The following is an 18,239-nucleotide window of genomic DNA, read 5'->3' as shown; positions in this document are numbered from 1 at the left end:
TATACATCTTTTTTTGTTTTGCAGAAAGCCTTTCAGCTGCTGTTTAGTGGAGCAGGTAATTTACTAATTTCTACTGGTCATTTTTTTTTTAATTTTTGAAGTTTTGAACCATAGAAATTGTCTATTACAGATTCAACTAGAATGTTCATTATTATTATTATTATTATTATTATTATCAACAAAGAAAGATTTGTGTGTAGGGGAACGGGTAATTCGATTGAAATGGGTAGCTAGGGGTGAGGTACCATCGAATCCTGTAAATCTGTACCCGTATTAATTAGTATTAACGTTCGCTTCCCGTCCTGCATTTTATTGCTATTCGGTTAACGGGGGTGAAACAAGTTCTGGTCCTGCATTGCATGACTGTTCTGTTAATGGCTCGGCCGGGCATTACCCGTCAGACCACAATTAAAACCCATGAAACACGTTTAACATGAATATGTGCAGCCCACTTCGTTGCAGACTTGCTGCGCATTAAAATATGATATAATGTCATACGGTTCTATATGCTATTCCCGTGAACACGTACCTGCCAAAATTGTATAGGACCAAAACCAACACGTTTCAAACTCGACCCGAACATGACAAATGAACATTAAAATAACCCATTTAACTCAATAAAAGAATTTTATTTGCATATTAGGACTTCTTTATTTGCAAATTGATACTTTTAAACACGTCATGGTCTTTTAGCCTTACGATTTTGGTACAAAACTTTGGCCACCAAAGTTTTGCCACAATACTTTTAGCTTTACAATTTTGGCCACCAAAGTCTTGCCATAATACTTTTAGCCTTACAATTTTGGCCACCAAACTTTTGCCAAAATACGTTTAGCCTTTCAACTTTGGCAACAAATTTTACATTTTTAAACTCTTAGAATATTTTAGACTTTCAACTTTGGCAACAATACTTTTACCAAAAGCAAATCGTACCGAAACCGGCTGACTTCTCGTCGCCTACCCGTTGCAACGCCTGGTAGCTTTCAACCCTGTAATGCATTTAATCCGCTTATTCCACGCTGCTTTTACGCGCGGGTAGAAGTACTTGTTGCTTTTTAATTCCAATTCCATTTCCTTCAAATTCCGTGAACCAAACGGGCCCTTAGTATCACTTGAGACATGCTTAAAAACATATGAATAAAAGCACTCATTCCTCGAACCCGTCATTTAGCTAAGCATGTCATGCCCCTACTCCCTAGTATGCACTATTTTTTCGTAATAGTTTATTTAGGATTTGAATTGGAAGGGAATGCTAAGAAAAGTGAAATTATTTTAAATTAATTTATTATTGTTTTGATATTTTGGTTATTTGTTGTAACTGTTTTGTGAGGCTTTTGATCTCTGCCAAGTTTTGAACATCATTGGAAAAACTGTATAGAAGTTGAACTATTGGAAGCCAAGGGACTTTTTCTGCAATTCTGAAACTCGACAACAGAATATAAAGGAGAGATTAACTTTCTGGTTTAAGTGTGTTCTTCGGGAGAAAGTTTCTAATCTTCCATTTCTAGCCTTTGTTCGTCTGAGTGATTGTTTGATTCGACAACGCCTATAACGCGCCTCGCTGTTGCTTCTGCTGTCTAGATCAGTTGTCGCCGTTGCTCCTGCTGTTCAGATCGGCTGTGGTCGTTGCTCCTGGTTCGGATCTGTTGTTATCGTTGCCTTTGCTGTTCGGATCGGTCGTTGTGGTAGTTGCTGTTCAGATCTGTTGCCGTCATTTCTCTTGCTGTTCAGATCGGTTGTTGTGCTTGTCGCTGTTCACGTCTGCTGTCGCGTTGTTGCTCCTGCTGTTTGCATCGGTTGTTGTGGTTGCCGCTGTTCAGATCTGTGCTTGCCATTGTTCAGATCTGTTGTCGTTGCTCCTGCTGTCAGATTTGTTGTCGTGGTTGCCGGTGTTCAGATCTTTTGTCGTCATTGCTCGTGTTGTTCAGATCTTTTGTCGCCGTTGCTCCTGCTGCCCAATCGGTTGTCTCGTTTGTCGCTGTTTAGATCTGTCGTTGTCATTGCTTTTGTTGTTCCGCCATTGCTCCTGCAGCTCAGATCGGTTGTCACTGTCCAGATCTGTTGTCGCTGTTGCTCCTGCTGCTCAGATCGGTTGTCACTGTTCAGATCTGTTGTCACCGTTGATCCCGCTCATACCTTTTGCCGTCGTTGATCCTGCTGTATAGATCGGCTGTCGTCGTTGATCCGCTCTTAATTTTGGGGCTTCTTTTGGTAAGTTTTAAACTTCCGTTTGTACATACGAAACAATCGAAAGTTCTAACATAAGTTTTGGTCTAAATCTATGAAATCGAGAACATATGTAAACGCCTACTGTTAATTTTACAACTTTAATTTTTTACAGGTGGAAATCGGAAACATACCGTGGAAGAAAACCTGTATCCCATGGCGTTTGATTTCTATATACTTCATCTGGTTCCACTTTCACCATCATAACATGACGTTTTTCTTAGCTTTAAATTTGAAAGAAGACGCCAGGTTCCGGTATGATCCTTGTTATGTAACCTTTTTGTTTAAATGATTTTTAGTTATAAACCTTTTTATCTGTATGACAATTAGTATTTAGTAATATTAATTTCCTCACAAATTTGTCTAAGTGTGGGGTTAGAGTTCAAATCATGGTTTATTTAGTTTAAATCGGCCTAAAAATTCCTAATTTGAATTGTGTGCTCAACTTCTAAAATCTTGATCAATTTATAGAGTTCAAATCATGGTTTAAATCGACCTAAAACTTCCTAATTTGAATGTTGTGCTCAAATTCTGTGGTCAGCTTTTTAAATTTTGATCAGTTTGTAACTCATTTTTTAATGACATCATCGATTTGAGATCCTCGTAACGATCTCCTCGTTTGTCTCTCCATTTCAAACACCTCTGATTATTTTTTAAATACATTACTAAAAGAGTAAATGTGGAATACCTACAAGTTATATATGTGACATATTACTGAGCTTTTTTCTTCTTGGTTGGTGTTTTTTATGTGAGTATGCATATACGCGTAATCTCTATATATCTTTAATAACTTCCCTTCTTCATTATTGATTCATGTATGTTACATGTAACACTGCTCGGTTTTGATATTAATATTAACCTTATATAGTGACTTTTCAACTGTATTCGAGTAGTCTATCTACGAGCTGCAGGATGGTCTATGATTGATAGTTTTGTTCTGGTTAACTCATAATATTATTATATCTATTCTCTTACTATATTAGATTGGCATAGAAGGAAATCTTGATGTATAATGCTATACTGTTAATCACATTGCAACATCTAAGTTTCTCACAACACTTTCATAATTTCATGTTCAGATGACATGGGATGTGTCAACACCGTGAGCTATAATGCACGTGGGGATATTCTGGTCTCTAGTTCAGATGACATGAGAGCTGTACTTCAGGATTGGGGATCTCGATCTATTGAACTCTCTTTCGATCCCGGCCATAATAACTATATCTTTCAAGCAAAAATCATGCCAGAAACCGATGACGGAAGCATTGATACCTGTCCATGTCTATCAGCAGCACAAGTAACAATGCTTCGGTCATCGGTTTTTGACCTGATTTTACTTGAAAGGTTGTATTATTATGGCCATGATCGAATGGAAGTTTAATAGATCCGGAATTCCAAACCTAAAGTACAACTCTCATGTCAGCCGAAGCTGTGAGGAAAGACATAATATCTCCATGTGCATAAAACTCACTGTGTTCACACATCAAAGAGCTCAAATGGGCATGCGAGTCCACACGTCTTCTATACACACGGCGAAGACGGGATATATGTGGTGACGGGATCAGATGAATTTACTAGATTATATGATATCAGAAGAAGATACAGATATGATGCTTTAGTCGCATTTGGCAAACCCGTTGACCATTTCTATCCGGAGCATTTATTACCAGTGATGGAAAACTAGAGAGATCATAATAGAAAATACCAAACAATGTATAATTTGAAAATTTGTTGATATTAAGCACTTGTATAACCCTTTCAATAAATATAAGTTTTTTGGTTTGATTGTGCATGTATGTATACATTTTATGGATATATTTATAGTGGAATCATCAAGAGTTTGGAAATGAAGTTTGATTTATCCCCTCGTCAGAAAGCGGTGTTTGAGTGTCTTCGGGCTCCTCGGGCTCAAGATTTCTTAAGTGTTCTCCCTATTGAAGGAGTGGGCGAACATATGTCGGCTTTGGAGTACCGGGCCATCCTGAAGTATCGGTTAATGATCCCTTTGTTTCCGGTAGATGAGCCGTGCCCGGTTTGCCGTAAGGTTTGTTTGGATTCTTTTGGCGAGCATGCGGTTCACTGCAAAGAGTTGCCTGGGTTTAAGTACAGGCATGATTTGGTGAGGGATGTTCTATGCGATGTTCTTAAACGAGCCGGAATTTCGGCTAAAAAGGAAGCCCCTGTAAACTTTCTTACGGATCCTCAAGAAGGAAGATCTACATTACGACCGGCCGATATACTTATTTTTGGGTGGGTAGGGGGAAAACACGCTTGTGTCGACCTCACAGGAGTGTCCCCTCTTGTTGGGATTAGGGCCACTGGATTTGTAACAGGCCAGGCAGCATTGAAGACGGCATCGGGCAAGGTTGCTAAACACGAGAGAGCTTGTTTGGAGAATCAACACGTGTTTATCCCCTTCGCCTTTGACACTTTTGGTTTCTTAGCTCCGGATGCCGTGGACCTTTTGAATAGGGTTCAGAAAGTTATGTATCGTAACGTATCAGCCCATAAGAATCAAAACTTTGTTTTTAGTCGGATTGGGTTTGCTATCCAAAAGGGGGTTGCGGCACAGCTTGTTGCCCGCTTACCTGCCACTTCATTGTAAATCGTTTGGATGTTTCGATGAAATATTATGGAAATTATACATCTTTTTTTTGTTTGCTACCACTAATTTTGTATTGTATTTGTGGTTTGGTTGTTTTGCAGGAAACCTTTCAGCATTACACCCAAGCTGCTGTTTAGTGGATCAGGTCATTTACTAATTTCCACTCCTCTTTTATATTATTTATTTTCATTTATGATATTTTGAACCATGGAATTGTCTATTATAGATGCAAGCAGAATGTTCTATTGCCAACCTATAATAATAATAATAATAATAATAATAATAATAATAATAATAATAATCAACAAAGAAAGATTTGGGTGTAGGATAACGGATAACGATTGAATTGGGTAGCTAGGGGTGAGGGTACCGTTAAACCTGTGAATCTTTACCCGTATTAATTGGTATTAACCTTCGATTCCCGTCTTGTATTTTATTGCTATTCGTTTAACGGGTCGGTCCGGGTATTACACATCGGATCACAGTCAAAACTCGTGAAACCAGTTCTGGTTTTGCATTTTATGGCCATTCTGCTAATTACGGGTGCAAACGAGCTGCGCCGAGCCCGAGCTCAAGCTCGGCTCGTTTAGATCTTTATTTCTAACGCTCGAGCTCATTTACTATTTATTAACTAATTTCTATATATTTTTAATTATTTATATATTTGTTTTCAACTATAATTTCATATATAACATAATATACATATTAATTAGTTGTGTGTTCATAATATTATATATATAAATTAATAATCATTAAATATAATTGTATTTATTTTTATATATAATTTATAAAAATTATATAATGACATGCTAGTTTAGGCTCGCGAGCTGGCTTGAGCTCGATAAGTGAATCTCGGGCTCGCTTATTAAACGAGCTTACTTTTAAGCTCGAGATCGGGCTTGTTTAAGCTCGACTCGATCGAGCTTTTTCACAAGCCGGTCTCGAGTAGCTCACTAGCAGATGGCTCGTTTGCATCCCTACTAGGCTACTACTAATGGTTCTGCCATGCTTTACCCGTCGGACCACATTTAAAACCCATGGAACACGTTTAACATAAAAATGTGCAGCCCATTTCGTTGCAGACTTGCTGCACATTAATATGATTTGAAGTCATACGGTTCTATATGCTATTCCCGTGAACACGTGACGTACCTGCCAAACTTGTATGGGACTTAAACCAACTCCGTTTCAAACTTGACCCAAACATGACAAATGAACGCTAACACAACCCATTAATACTTTTATATTTGCATATTAATACACGTCACGGTCTTTTAGCCTTACAATTTTGGCACAAAACTTTGGCCACCAAAGTTTTGCCACAATACTTTTAGCCTTACAGTTTTGGCCACCAAACATTTGCTCAAATACTTTTAGCCTTTTAACTTTGGCCACAAATTTTACATTTTTAAACTCTTAGAATCTTTTAGACTTTCAACTTTGGCAACAAAACTTTTACCAAAAACAAATCGAACCGAAACCGGCTGACTTCTCGCTGCCTACCCGTTGCAACGCCTGGTAGTTTTCAACCATGTAATGCATTTAATCCGCTATTCCACGCTGCTACAACGCGTGGTAGAAATGCTTGTTACTTTTAATTCCAATTCCATTTCCTCCTCCTAATTCCGTGAACCAAACGGGCCCTTAGTATCACTTGAGACACGTTTAAAAACATATAAATAAAAGCACTTTGTGAGGCTTTTGATCTCTGCCAAGTTTTGAACATCGTTTGAAAAACTGTATAGAAGTTGAACTCTTGGAAGCCAAGGGACTTTTTGTGCAATTCTGAAATTCAACAACAGAATATAAAGGAGAGATTTAACTTTCTGGTTTAAGTGTGTTCTTCGGGAGAAAGTGTCTAATCATCTTCCATTTCTAGCCTTTGTTCGTCTGAGTGATTGTTTGATTCGACCACGCCTATAACGCGCCTCGTTGTTGCTTCCGCTGTCCAGATCGGTTGTCGCCGTTGCTCCTGCTGTTCAGATCGGCTGTGGTCGTTGCTCCTGCTGTTCATACCTTTTGTCATCGTTGATCCTGTTGTTCAGATCGGCTGTCGTCGTTGATCCGCTCTTTCTTTTAGGGCTTCTTTTGGTAAGTTTTAAACTTCCGTTTGTACATACAAAACAATCGAACGTTCTAACATGAGTTTTGGTCTAAATCTATGAAATCGAAAACATATGTAAAAGCCTACTGTTAAGTTTACAACTTCAATTCTTTACAGGTGGAAATCGGAAACATACCGTGGAAGAAAACCTGTATCCCATGGCGTTTGATTTCTATATACTTCATCTGGCTCCACCATCACCATCACAAAATGACGTTTTTCTTAGCTTTAGATTTGAAAGAAGACACCAGGTTCTGGTATCATCCTCGTTATCTAACCTTTTTGTTTAAATGATTTTTAGTTATTCACCTTTTTAGAGTTCAAATCATGGTTTAATTGTTTAAATCAGCCTAAATTCCTAATTTGAATTGTGTGCTCTACTTCTAAAATCTTGATCAATTTTGGTTAGAGTTCAAATTATGGTTTAAATCGGCCTTAAACTTCCTAATTTGAATGTTGTGCTCAAATTGGGTGTTCAGCTTTTTAAATCTTGATCAATTTGTAACTCATTGTTTAATGACATCATCGATTCGAGATCCTCGTAACGATCTCCTCCTTTATTTCTCCATTTCAAACACCTCTGATTATTTTCTAAATACATTACTAAAAGAGTAAATGTGGAATACCTACAAGTTATATATGTGACATATTACTTAGCTTTTTTCTTCTTGGTTGGTGTTTTTATGTGAATATGCATATACGTGTAATCTCTATCTATCTTTAATAACTTCCCTTCTTCATCATTGATCCATGTATGATGTATGTTACACATAACATTGCTTTGCTCGGTATGATGCTATTATTAACCTTACATAGGGACTTTTCAACTGTATTCGAGTAGTCTATGTACGAGTTGTAGGATGGTCTATGATTGATAGTTTCTGTTTTGATTGATTCACAATATTATTATATTTATTCTCTTACTATATTAGATTGACATAGAAGGAAATCATGATGTATAATGCTTTACTGTTAAATCACATTGCAACATCTAAGTTTCTCACAACACTTTCATAATTGTTTCTTGTTCTAGGATCTAGTCCTGAGACTTGATCAAGCAAGGTAGCGGCAGAAACACATGGGATGTGTCAACACCGTTAGCTTTAATGCACATGGGGATATTCTGGTCTCAGGTTTAGATGACATGAGAGTTGTATTTCTGGATTGGTGATCCGGATCTATTGACTCTCCTTCGATCCCGGCCATAATAACTGTATCTTTCAAGCAAAAATCATGTCAGAAACCGATGACTGAAACATTGATTCATGTCCATGTCTATCAGCATCGGTTTTTGACATGATTTTTGCTTAAAAGATTGCGTTATTATGGCCATGATTGAATGAGAGTTTAATAAATCCAGGATTCCAAACTTGAAGTACAACTCTCATGTCAGTCGAAGCTTTGAAGAGAGAGAACCCTAACTGAAAGACCATTCACATGAGCAATAGTTCACATGACTTGCCACTAACCCTTTTTTTCACTTATGTTGTTACCAGTGCACCCACTGGTTCCATTTTCTCCAAGTTTATCCCATCATCAGTACCATATCCAAGTTCCCATGACAAACCAATCAACCACAATCCATAGCCGGAAAACACTCCAATCATAACCATCCCGTCTTCGATTATAACAATTACAAACGAGAACAAATCAGAAAGGGTGAAAAGACACAACAATGGCACGGGTCAGAACTTGACGGTGGTTTAACTGAACACTGTAAATCAAACCGATTTGCTCTTGCAATAACCGACAAAACAACTAACTGTTAATAAACTATAAACATTTACCTTTGACTAATCTCTTGCAAACAAATATGAACCCGAACCCCAAACGATTTTCACAAAACCGGGTTAAAATAATTATGGTTGATAATAACGCCAAAATCCGAACTTGAAATAATTCCAAAACAGTGTTTAAGCTAAAGAACCGGCCCAACAAGTTGTTTCATTTGGAGTCTTGAAATAAGAAAATCACAAAACCCAAATACTGGCCCAAAAAACAACAATGGCCCATCAACTAAGAAAAATAGCCCAGTAGAAATAAAAAACACCGAGGGCAAGTTATGAAACTTACTGGTCAAATAAAACAAAAAACAAGTCAAAAGCATGTAGGTCACCTTCTTGTAATAAGAAACCGTCAGCATGTAGCAGCTAAAAGAGAAGCTACGGGCACGCTTTTCCGGCCAAACAAACCAGCACGCAAAACGCTACCCAGTGACCAAATCTGCTCTTCGTAACAACAAAACCAACCACATGTCTTGTCATCCGACAACATCCAAGGATCCTTTGTCAATCGAACCAGATTCTCGGTTTTCAGGCGACACCATCACCTTTAAAACCGATGAACTTCTGAGCCTTAAAACCTTTTTACCTTCAATTGAACCAATAAAAAAACCGACGACATTCATGAGTTATTTAGGGCGACGGACCCACCCAAACCTAATCGCCAAAAACATATTCAAACCAAAACCTCTTGCGAAACCATAACCATTGCAACGAATCGTGTGTTACGAGCCAAAGCTCTGATACCACTTGTTAGGAACAAAGCGGCGCAGCGGAACAACACACGAACATGCACACATGATTATACACGCAATAAACAGAAAATAAATGATAAACACGACACGAGAATTTTACGTGGTTCGGTCCCAGCGGGGAACCTACATCCACGGGCTACAACTAGATTATTTCATTATTAAGGTGCAAAGATTACAATTACATAGCATGAGTATATATCTATGATATAAAACTAAGGTTAAAGGCTTAACTAGCAAGAAACAATAATGGGCCAAGTCCTTGTTCTCCTTGGCACCAATTTGAGCCCAAGCCCAAAAATAACCTAAAGCCTTCACAAATCCTAACAATAACAACATAATAGATCCAATAATATTGATGTCAAACATTCAAATAACAACCTAATTGGTTTGCACTAACAAGTAACTAAATAATAGGTCCAAAGATAAGGGTCTGTTATTCATGCTCGCTTTGAACATTCAAAATCTCGAAAATGGCCCTCTAGATCAGTACTAGTATATGATGTATGTTTGATAACTGACCCAGTGTTTGAAACATTCATTTAATTTTTTCCTTTTATTTTTTTATTTCACACATTTAGCCATATAGGCACTACTCACTATTGAGACGTTGAGTTGACTACTTGAATCCATATAATCACAGGGACGGCTGGGGGTGGTGCCGGTCGGACCATTGGCTGGGACACGTAATATATGGAGGCCAACATTATATATATATATATATATATATATATATATATATATATATATATATAATTTTTAAAATTATAAACGTATAAAATATAATTTGATCTTTACCATGTATAATTATAGGGCCTGAAACTTTTTTTATCCATAATCTATTTAATCAAGTTTAAATTATTGGATCCAAACTAAAAAATAAAATAGAAATCAAATACAAAATAAAAGAACTGGAGTCCGATTGAAATTATTCATTGACTCCTTCCTTCTTCATGAGTGCTGAAAAAAACATGAACAACAACCAACTCAGCCAACCACCATTGTTGGTTCGTCGTTGACCACCAGGCTCCTTCGCAGTTGACTAGGCCAGCCACCAAGGACCAAGGTATGTTTTTTTTCTCCCGATGTTAGGAAAATTTCACGAATCATCGTTTAGTCGTTGGCTATTATGATATTTGATTTTAATAATATATTTCTCTATGTTTATTATTATAACATTAGGTGCCATTTAAAAAAAATTACATATATATTTTGTTACTCGTTAGAGCTATGAGCCTTCTTATTTCAGATTGGCCGAGGCAATTAAATCCTCAGAGACGACTCTGTTGGCGATCACACGAGCCGCCCCATTTGTTGTGTTATGGATCCATTTGTACACTGTGTAATCCGTTCTGGAAGGCCCCGGTCCCAGTGTCCTACTTGAACGTTGTATTTACTCATAAACACAGTTCTAAATATTAGAGTTAATTAAACTTTTCGCGGAATAGATAAATGTCAACCATTCATTACATAAATCATAAAATTTAAATAGTTATAAACTTGTCTTTGAGTTTAAACATCATAAAATAAGTTTTCAGATGCCAACTTTTTTATAAATTTGTCATGTGTCCCTCCTTCAAGCCAACTTTCTCATCCTACTCACCTGCGTGCATACTAAAAGTCAGCTACGCTGAGTGAATTCTAGTTAATCAGGCAACATACATCCATACACTTACTTTCATATACGCATCCGAATGTAGATATATACTTTACATGTTACTATTCTTTCGTACATACATACATTCTTACATACTATCACAATTTCATACTTTCATACTACATGCATAACTATCTTTACCATCTCAAATATTAGTAGAGTCTGCTCCATTTCTTCTCTATCTCAAATATTATTAGGGTCTGGTCCCTCCTGTCTCAAATTTGATTAGGGCCTGGTCTCTTTTTTCCATACAACCATACATAGGTTTCTTTACATACACATTTCATTATATACTTTCGTACATGCTCTTAACCTTTTACCCATATCGTTCATACACATTCACATATCATACAATTAACTATTCACATTGAGTATGCACACAGCCCTGAAAACATAACAATGAAATAGGGCTAGAAACTCACCTGGATCATGTTTTTTTCGAGTTATAGTAATGCGCCTTTTTAGCTGTGCACGACTAACTGTATAATAACTGCAAGTATCAATCAACTAGCTCTAACTATGTCATACTTCTAAGTTAGTGCAACCTCTAACTACGGAGGTCCGGGGGCAACGACCCTGGCAGCGGGGTTCTAGGGGCGGCAGCCCTTAGCAGGGTCCAAGGGGCAGAGCCCCTGGCTGGGGTCGAGCTTATTCGCTATGAAAAAAATTATTTTCATTAACTGGCTTAACACAAATTTCACTGGAATTCTTAAATTATTATATTATTCGCTAACTCATTCGTTATGACGAATGGGTTCTGGTTAAGCATCAATCGCTATCATATTCGCTATGACGAATGACTTCATTCGTTATAACGAATGGTCTGATTCGTTATGAAAGCTTCCTTTAAGTATGTATCATTCGTTACACCATTTTCTATGACGAATGGTCCCATTCGTTATCTCCTCATGGCGAGTGAACGGATGACAAATAAATAAGGTCATTCGTGACTCCTATAAGGCGAATGAGGGCTCATTCGTTACACATGCAACCTCATTCGTTATGATTGCTTAACGAATGACCAGCGATTCGTTCAATCATGACGAATGAGCATCGGCCTTATCCAGATTTTTGACTCTGGTGTCAAAGTCAAAATCGATAAGAACAATACACACCAGATTCTCAATTAAGCCTCAAATCTTGATGAAATAACACGAATTTGGTATCATTAGGATCGCATACCCAGTGCCTACAAACCCCAATCATCCAAACATCAAAACATTTCGTTTAACTGTTGTGTTTGATCTCTCTCTCTCTCTCTCTCTATATATATATATATATATATATATTTGCGGCTTATTATTTGATTAATTAACCCATTAAACGTTAACGAATTTCAACGAGAATCGTTGTGTCCATTTATGTATAGATCTAGGATCATTAAACGAGCTGTACAAATTTTCGTTATAGAACGTATCTTAAACGAATCGGTTTACACACGCGATCTAGTCTTGGTATCGGTTTTGGCTCTTTACGATGCTCTAACACTATCAAGCTCGGGTTCTCACCTTCGGATCTTGGTTCGGGATAAACGAGGGTGTTTGTGTGTGTTTTTGAAGGTGTAGGCTATGGTGTAGAGATAGATGAAAAATGAAAAGAATTAGGGTTTAAGGGGTATTTATACTCCCTTAAGCCCATGGACCTAAGGCTCATTATCACCCCTTATACCTTTTTATAAGTTCCAAGCCCACCCTCTAATAGTTTATTTATCTAAACTGATACACGACACATTATTGAATAAACGAAATTTATTTTATTGTTATTATCGAAAGTAGGATGTTACACGTTCCAAGCTATCGAGTTTGTTTGTACTTTAACCTACAAGTCTGAATGTACATATATAAACGTGTGTGAATGTAATAAACATATTCAGTAGTTATATGTAACTATTCATTAGTTATACATGTGAATGTAATAAACATATTCACTAGTTATTATGTAACTATTTATACTATGGGCTAATTTAGCAAGCTGTCAGCAGAGTTACTTGAAAAAATATAAATACAATTTATGTGATTGTTTGTTTTTATGTATTTTACGTACTTAAAATTCTTACTATGAAGTCTCAATTTACATGATAAACTACCCGTGATCTTTTAAGTAATAATTATATTTTATCATGGTTTCTTGAAAATGCACAAACAGGTTTGGGTCTAAGTCGGTTTTAGGGACGTAGGTCCAATCAAAAATAGATGTATATTAAATTAGTATAAACTGGTTTCTGGGCCCAAGCCGATTTGGGTTCAATCAAACACGGTCAAGACTGGGTTCTGGCCCAAACTGGTTCAGATTGAAACCACTAAGGGAAAATGACCGGTTCGGTCTGAAACCAGGTTGGCTCGTTTTTAACTGATTTCCATGGAGTTCTCAAACATATTTCAACCTAGTGGTTTGATTCTCGAATCGAATTAACAAACATATTCAAGTTTTTAATAATTTTTATTTTTCACCTCTACCGGTCTATGCCTAAGTCCCGAGAGTCGCCATATACCAGAACAAGGCTTGGTTGGTTTGAAAGTTGCGTTCAGTCTAAATATGGTGGATAGCCCGGTCCAAATGAATAGTAGTGACAAGACTGGTTATGGCCTAATTAAGAACGGCCCTTTTCAAATTGAGACCTGGTTTCTATAGTTTTTATTTGGGGATTTGGGCTTGGGCCTTGGGGGTGCCTAAACGGTGTACACTTTTTTTTGAACGACCAACTAAGTAACGCCGGGTACTTCGTACGCGACCCACATTGGCTAAAGGTAGCCCGAGCCGGCCATTAGTCCGGACGGACGGAGCCCCTAGCGGTCCACCTATTGAGGGATTCATCGGATAAAACCCGACCCCCACGCCCGCCAAATGGCACGACAGCGAGGAGCCGGTAAAACCGGGTGAGATCAGGACTCGAACCTTGGCAAGTCAGGGTCATCCCTCATATCTCCCATATAAATTGGTGATAATGAGGTTTGAACCCCCTACCTCTCACTTGTGAAGTAAGTGCTCTACTATTGAGCCACATCCAATTTATGTACACTCACTTGTGAAACGGTGTACACTTAGTCACGTTTATTCAAACGATTTCCAAAGTATAATATTTACACGAATTATAAAATTAAAATGCAAATACGTGTGTGAGAAGCGATCACAATTGCAAAAAAAATAAAGAAAATGGATTTTTGAGTTAGTCATGGAAGCAATCCATAAAAACACAAGAATGTAGGGATAACAATTGTCTTAACTAAAATTGAACGGTATTTAATTCAGCAAATCTGAAATTAAACAACAAAAACAAGCAAATAGCGGGAAACATATGTTCACAAGCAGAAGAGTAACTTATTATAGTTTATACTCACCTTCTTCCTCTTTAACTTTTATCTATTCTTTTATTTTTGGTTTTTTATCTGTTAAAGGATTTAACTATAAGAACAATCTTTCGTAAAGTTAAAAACCAACTACGTATAAAATTCCATTTAAGTGAAAAGAACAATAAAATTAGTTATGGCTCTTATAATTATTTACAGCAATGGTTATTCACACACCCTTTTTGGATATTCACACACCCTCTTAACGCACATATTATCTCTTTATACACCATATAAAAGGTGTAACACATCTCTTATTTACTATACACACAAAAAGTAAGCTTTTAAGGTAAAATCCAAAAAGAGTCACCTAGCAATTCTAATATAAAACTACCACTTTTCTTATATTTTCTCGACAACTGATTTATTTTTAACGTGAATATATCTTTTACATATGTACACGTGAGTGTGTAATATACATATACACTATAATAGACTTAATAGTTGATACGAAAATAATAGTATACAATGAGCTAGTATAGACTATCGACGACTTAACTACTCAAAGCAGTAAATTCGAAGCGTTTTAAATGGTTATTTTGTTTTTCCTGTTTTTACATACCTAAAGTTCTTACTCTCTAGTCTTAATTATACTTAATAAAATTTCTTTAAAAAATAACTATGTTCTTATCATGACTTCTGGATATGTACAACCAGGCATCTAGATAGAGTTTTACACTGACTTAAAAAATAATGTCAAAACCTTCGATTCAATGGACATTCTCATTGAGTTAATTGTATCTCTTTCTATTGTTTTTACTTAATTCACCACTCCTACTAAATAAGTTGCATCATCTTTCTACTTCATTCATTAGATTATACATTACATATAACCAACCCCTTCGCTACTTGAATCCATTGTGTCTAATTTTTTTTATTGTCGAACATTTGGTTGATTTTACTTGTCAGTTAGAATCTTGAAGATGGATGTGAGATAAGAATAATGGCAAGTTGATGATGGTTTTAGTTGTGGAATAGAATAAAAGAAAGGAAAAGATAAACATGATGCTTTATGTTGTGGAATCATCATATGATGGTATAGATTGATAGGTACTGACAATAATCTTGGCATTGTGATGATGCAAAACCTTTCCTATTTTAAAAGGGTTCACTTTTCAAAGACCCCACTATTAATAGACTATCTGTCTTTATCATTATTTAACTTTTTTTTAACAACTTTCAATAAAAAACCACAACTAGCAACACGCTAGAGGCCAAAACAACATACAAGACTAAAACGAAAAGTTACAACAATTTTTCTAAGACAAAGATTTGAAAGGAGACCTATTTTTAATCCATAGAAAAGCTAAAGACTTGATCATCTCCAACACTTCGGGGGGCTTGTAAGACTTTTCGTTGAATATAGCTTCGTTCCTCACCTTCTAGATGCACCAACAAGTTGTTAAAATAATTCCGAACAAGACTTTTCGATTTTTGTTATCAAGCGGTGTCGAAAGATGTAGAGTGAGTAAATCCATGCACTTATCGCGTTCCAAACCGAGTTTGCAAGAGAACATGAAATAAGGAGGTGGCCGGAAGTTTCAAAGCCCTCGCTGCACAAGCTGCAAGAACTCGAACTTACATGAATAGAACGGGCCAAAAGAGCTTCACTAGTCGCCAACCTATCCATTTCCGCCTTCCACGCAAATATATTTACTTTCTTTGGCACCCAATTATTCCAAGACATAACGAAAGGAGCTAAGGACCCGTATGAGTTAAACAATACTTTCTTCATAGAGGCGACCGTAAACCTTCCGGATGGGTCAGCACTCTAAAGCCAATAATCCTTATTATGTCCCAACTTCACTTGCAACAGAAGGTTACACAGGTCTGCAAATTCAGCAGCCTCCAAGTGAGTCAGATTTCTCCTCTTCCAATTCCAAACCCACACGTGTTGCTGCCCATCGAAGCACTCCGCGACTAACTTGTTTTTACATTTCTCATTAATAAACAAGTTTGGAAACTGGTCTTTGAGAGGTTGGCACGATATCCAAACGTCTAACCAGAATCGAATACTCTCCCCATTTCCAATTTTACCCTTTAACAAGTTTGACATCTTCAAATTTGAAAATGCTAGATGATTCTCCAAAGTTGCTATCGAGTGCCAAACGCCAGTTAAATGTTTAGAATGAGGTAAAATAGGCCATGTATGTCTCGACTCATGTAAAACACAAATTACTTTATGCCATAAAGCGTTTGGCTCAATTTTAAACCTCCATCACCACTTCGTAAGAAGCGCGATATTCGCGTCTCTTAAGGGCGTGAGCCCCAAACCACCAGCCTCAATTGGAGTGGTGATTCTGTTCCAACTAACCCAACATATTTTATTATTTTCCGAGTTCCCACCCCAAAAAAACTTCCTTCGTTTTGCTTCAAGCTGATCGATAATTTTAATCGGTACTTTGTAGAGCGAGAAAAAATAATTTGGAAGAGATTCCATAACCGATTTCAGCAAGGTGAGACGACCCCCTACTGACAATATTGAGGACTTCCATTTAGACAGACGTGCTTCAAATGTATCCAAGATTGTATCCCAAGTGGATATTCTTTTCATATTAGCACCCACCAATAAACCAAGATACTTAAATGGCATCGAAGCAAGGGTGCAACCGAGAAAACCCGCCAACGAATCCAAATCATCCCGGTTCACCTTAATTCCATAAATATTGGATTTACTGAAATTGATTTTTAGCCCCGAGACCAAGTAAAAATACCGTAACAATATTTTGAACATTCGCTTGAGACAACGTGCCAATAACAAGAGCATCGTCCGCGTAAAAATAATGTGAAAGGATCGGACCGTTGTTCGGGAGTTGGATCCTTTGAAAAATACCTTTATCACATGCACACGAAATCATACACGAGAGGGCTTCCATACCTATAATAAAGAGGAACGGGGATAGAGGATCTCCCTGTCGAACACCTCTAGAGTATTGAAACTCAAAGGTCGGCGACCCGTTAACCAAAACAGAGGACCGAGCCGACGATAGAATACCCCGAACCCATCTGCACCATTTATCCGGAAAATTCATCTGGAGTTGGACCGAGTCAAGGAAGCTCCAACTATTGTCCAGGACCGTAGCTACTTTATGCTCACACGTTCAGCTAAAGTTTTAAGGAATAAATGTATTGTACATCACACACCCGTTTTTTTTTAACGACCAACAAAATTTTTTTATTAAAAAAATTCTAGCAAGGAGCTAGAACACCACCAAGAACAGCCAACCCGACAACTACAAGAAAGGCTAACCACCTACGGGAATCGAGCTAATACATGAATTATATTCGAAAATTGGAACAATCATCCCACAATAACTCACTCTTTTTAGATCTATTCTTTATCCAAAGAAAACTCATCGCTTTGATTTCTTCCACCAAATCAGTCACGTGTATTGGAGTTCCATTGTAGACTAACGCATTACGTTTCATCCAAATACACCAAACTGACACCAAACACACCGCATGGAATACTTTAGCTTTGTCTTTAGGAAATGTTGAAAACTTATACAATTCCACCAAGTCCCGAGCACTGAAAGCATAAATCGAGGGGACCTTACACCATTGTAATATGAAGCTCCAAACCGTTTGCGCTAGGCCACAAGAAATAAACAAGTGATCTACTGACTGTTTGATTTCAATGATTTCGGTTTTGATTTCTCGGTTTCTATTCGGTTTCGTAGTTTTGGTTTAAAATAAAATTGGTTGGAGCTTGTTTTAGTCCATTATAACCCATAACAAAAGACATTAGCATTTCCCCAACCCATCTT

General features: G+C 37.2%; 1 long non-coding RNA gene across 1 annotated transcript; it reads left to right on the top strand.

Annotated features, from left to right (window-relative positions):
- The first annotated feature begins 1,288 nt into the window (after nucleotides 1-1,288).
- On the top strand, nucleotides 1,289-3,715 carry LOC143578509 (uncharacterized). Its single transcript, XR_013143282.1, has 3 exons — nucleotides 1,289-2,211; nucleotides 2,342-2,481; nucleotides 3,306-3,715. It is a non-coding gene; the product is annotated as an uncharacterized LOC143578509 (long non-coding RNA).
- Nucleotides 3,716-18,239: the final 14,524 nt, after the last annotated feature.

The sequence above is a fragment of the Bidens hawaiensis genome, unplaced genomic scaffold, assembly GCF_021521415.1.
Source record: "Bidens hawaiensis isolate Kalapana, Puna unplaced genomic scaffold, B.hawaiensis_p1.1 tig00029282_1, whole genome shotgun sequence".
Lineage (NCBI taxonomy): Eukaryota > Viridiplantae > Streptophyta > Magnoliopsida > Asterales > Asteraceae > Bidens > Bidens hawaiensis.
Note: the sequence above shows the minus strand (reverse complement) of the source record. Positions and strands in the feature narration are given on the sequence as shown.